We start from the raw sequence: 4,563 nt of genomic DNA on the forward strand, positions 1-4,563 counted from the left end.
AACATAAAAAAAACATAAAAATCACATCGGGATTGAGTACAACAAGCACAATGCCGACTTAAGTAGAAAAACAGTGAAACTACTAAGAGTTTGAGCTTTTAGCGGCTCCTGGGAGAGCAGTGTTTGATTCCAATGCTACAGTGCAGGTTTGCAGTATCCCTTAGACCTTCATATTGACCATGAAACACAGAATTAGCATCGGGATTGAATACAAAAGGGACAATTCCGACTTAAGTACAATAAAATTTAATCTTCTAAGAGTTGTGCTTTGAGCGGCTGCTGGGAGACCAGTATTAAATTCCAATGCACCAGTGGAGGTTTACTGTATCCCTTGGAACTTCACATTGACCATGAAACACAGAAATTGCATCGGGATTGAATACAAAAGGGACAATGCCGACAAAAGTACAAGAGGAGTGAATCTTCTAAAAGTTAGTGTTTCGAGCGGCTCCTGGGAGACCAGTAATAGATTCCGATGCACCACTGCAGGTTTACTGTATCCCTTGGACCTTTACATTCACCATGAAACACAGAAATCGCATCAGGACTGAATACAAAAGGCACAATGCCAACTTAAGTACAACAAGAGTGAAACTTCTAAGAGTTTGTGCTTTGTGCGGCTCCTGGGAGACCAGTATTATATTCCGATGCACCAGTGCAGTTTTACTGTATCTCTTGGATTTTCACATTGACCTTGAAACACAGAATTAGCACCGGGATTTAAATCAAAAGGGACAGTCCCGTCTTAAGTACAAGAAGAGAGAATCTTCCGAGAGGTTGTGCTTTGAGCGGCTCCTGGGAGACCAGAATTAGATTCCGAATCACCGGCGCTGGTTTACTGTATCCCTAGGACTTTCACATTGACCATGAAACACAGAAATTGCATCGGGATTGAACACAAAAGGGACAATGCCGACTAAAGTACAAGAGGAGTGAATCTTCTAAGAGTTTGTGTTTCGAGCGGCTCCTGGGAGACCAGTATTAGATTCCGATGCACTGCTGCAGGTTTACTGTATCCCTTGGACCTTTACATTCACCATGAAACACAGAAATCGCATCAGGATTGAATACAAAAGGCACAATGCCGACTTAAGTACAAGAAGAGTGAATCTTCAAAGTGTTTGTGCTTTGAGCGTCTCCTAGGAGACCAGTATTACATTCCGATGCACATGTGCAGGTTAACTGTATCCTTTGGACCTTCACATTGACCATGAAACACAGAAATTGCATCGGGATTGAATACAAAAGGGACAATGCCGACTGAAGTAAAAGAAGAGTGAATCTTCTAAGAGTTTGTGATTTGAGCGGCTCCTGGGAGACCAGTATTAGATTCCGATGCACCAGTGCAGGTTTAGTGTATCCCTAGGACATTCGCATTGACCATGAAACCCAGAAATGGCATCGGGATTGAATACAAAACGGACAATGCCGACTTGAGTATAATAAGAGTGAATCTTCTAAAAGGTTGTGCTTTGAGCGGCTCCTGGGAGACTAGTATTAAATTCCGACGCACCAGTGCACGTTTACTGTATCCCTTGGACCTTCACATTGACCATGAAACACAGAATTTACATCGGGATCGAATAAAAAAGTCACAATGCCAACTTAAGCACTAGAAGAGTGAACCTTCTAAGATTTCGAACTTTTAGCGGCTCCTGGGCGACCAGTATTAGATTCCGATGCACCAGTGCAGGATTACTGTATCCCTTGGACCTTCACATTGACCACGAAACTCCGAATTACCATCGGTATTGAATACAAAAGGGACAATTCCGATATTAGTACAATAGGAGTGAATCTTCTAAGACTTTGTGCTTTGAGCGGCACCTGGGAGACCAGTATTAAATTCCGATGAAACAGTGCCGGATTACTGTATCCCTTGGACCATCACATTGACCATGAAACACAGAAATTGCATCGGGACTGAATACAAAGTGGACAATGCCGACTTAATTAAAAGAAGAGTGAATCTTCTCAGAGTTTGTGTTTTGAGCGGCTCTTTTGAGACCAGTATTAGATTCCGATCCAACAGTGCAGGACTACTGTATCCCTTGGACATTCACATTTAGCAAGAAACACAGAAATTCAATCGGGATTGAACATAAAAGGTGCAATGCCGGCTTAAGTACAAGTAGAATGAATCTTCTAAGAGTTTGTGGTTTGATCGGCCCCTGGGAGACCGGTATTAGATTCCGATGCACCAGTGCAGGTTTACTGTATCCCGTAGACCATCACATTGACCGTGAAACACAGAAATCGCATGGGGATTGAATACACATTGCACAATGCCGGCTGAAGTACAAGAAGAGTGAATCTTCTAAAAGTTTGTGATTTGAGTGGCTCCTGGGAGACCAGTATTAGATTCCGATGCACCTCTGCATGCTTACTGTACTCTTTGGAACTTCACATTGACCATGAAACACAGATATCGCATCGGGATTGAATTTAAAATGCACAATGCCGGCTGAAGTACAAGAAGAGTGAATCTTCTAAAAGTTTGTGCTTTGAGCGGCTCCTGGGAGACCAGTATTAGATTCCGATGCACCAGCGCAGGTTAACTGTATCCCTTGGACCTTCACATTGACCATGAAACACAGAAATGGCATCGGGATTGAATACAAAACGGACAATGCCGACTTAAGTTCAGGAAGTGTGAATCTTCTAAGCGTTTGTGATTTGAGCGGCTCCTGCGACACCAGTATTAGTTTCCGATACACCAGTGCAGTTTTACTGTGTCCCGTGGACCTTGACATTGACCATGAAACACAGAAATTGCATCGGGATTGAATACAAACGGGACAATGCCGACTGAAGTAAAAGAAGAGTGAATCATCTAAGAGTTTGTGCTTTGAGCGGCTCCTGGGGGACCACAGTTAGATTCCGGTGCTCCAGTGCAGGTTTACTGTATCCTTATGGACCTTCACATTGACCATGAATCTCAGAAATTACATCGGGATTGAATACAAATAGAGCAATGAAGACTTAAGTGCAAGAAGAGTGAATATTCGAAAAGTTTGTGTTTTTTAGCTGCACCTGAGAGACCAGTATTACATTCTGATGCACCAGTGCAGGATTACTGTACCCCTTGGACCTTCACATTGACCATGAAACACAGAAATGGCATCGGGATAGAATACAAAACGGGCAATGCCGACTGAAGTACAAGAAGAGTGAATCTTCTAAGAGTTTGTGCTTTGAGCGGCTGCTGGGAGACCAGTTTTAGAATCATATGCACCCGTGCAGGTTCTCTGTATTCCTTGGACCTTCACATTGACCATGAAACACAGAAATTAGATCGGGATTGAATAGAAAAGGAAAATGACGACATAAATACAAGAAGATTGAATCTTCTAAGACTGTGTGCTTTGAGGGGCTCCTGGGAGACCAGTATTAGATTCAGATGCACCAGTGCAGCTTTACTGTATCAATTGGAGTTTTACATTGACCATGAAACACAGAAATCGCATCGGGATTGAATAAAAAGGCACAATGCCGACTTAACTACAAGAAGAGTGAATCTTCTAAGAGTTTGTGCTTTGAGCGGCTCCTGGGAGACCAGTATTAGATTCCGATACACCAGGGCAGGTTTTGTGTATCCCTTGGACCTTCACATTGACCATGAATCACAGAAATTGCATCGGGATTGAATACAAAAGGCACAATGCTGTCCTAAGTACAAGAAGAGTGAATCTTCTAAGAGTGTGTGCTTTGAGGGGCTCCTGGGAGACCAGTATTAGATTCCGATGCACCTCTGCATGCTTACTGTACTCTTTCGAACTTCACATTGACCATGAAACACAGATATCGCATCGGGATTGAATATAAAATGCACAATGCCGGCTTAAGTACAAGATGAGTGAATCTTCTAAAAGTTTGTGCTTTAAGCGGCTCCTGGGAGACCAGTATTAGATTCCGATGCACCAGCGCAGGATAACTGTATCCCTTGGACCTTAACATTGACCATGAAACACAGAAATGACATCGGGATTGAATACAAAACGGACAATGCCGACTTAAGTTCAGGAAGTGTGAATCTTCTAAGCGTTTGTGCTTTGAGCGGCTCCTGCGACACCAGTATTAGTTTCCGATACACCAGTGCAGTTTTACTATGTCCCGTGGACCTTCACATTGACCATGAAACACAGAAATTGCATCGAGATTGAATACAAACGGGACAATGCCGGCTTAAGTACAAGAAGAGTGAATCTTCTAAGAGTTTGTGCTTTGACCGGCTGCTGGGAGACCAGTATTAAATTCCAATGCACCAGTGGAGGTTTACTGTATCCCTAGGACTTTCACATTGACCATGAAACACAGAAATTGCATCGGGATTGAACACAAAAGGGACAATGCCGACTAAAGTACAAGAGGAGTGAATCTTCTAAGAGTTTGTGTTTCGAGCGGCTCCTGGGAGACCAGTATTAGATTCCGATGCACTGCTGCAGGTTTACTGTATCCCTTGGACCTTTACATTCACCATGAAACACAGAAATCGCATCAGGATTGAATACAAAAGGCACAATGCCGACTTAAGTACAAGAAGAGTGAATCTTCAAAGTGTTT

The sequence above is a fragment of the Schistocerca serialis genome, chromosome 2 (genome assembly GCF_023864345.2).
Source record: "Schistocerca serialis cubense isolate TAMUIC-IGC-003099 chromosome 2, iqSchSeri2.2, whole genome shotgun sequence".
NCBI lineage: Eukaryota > Metazoa > Arthropoda > Insecta > Orthoptera > Acrididae > Schistocerca > Schistocerca serialis.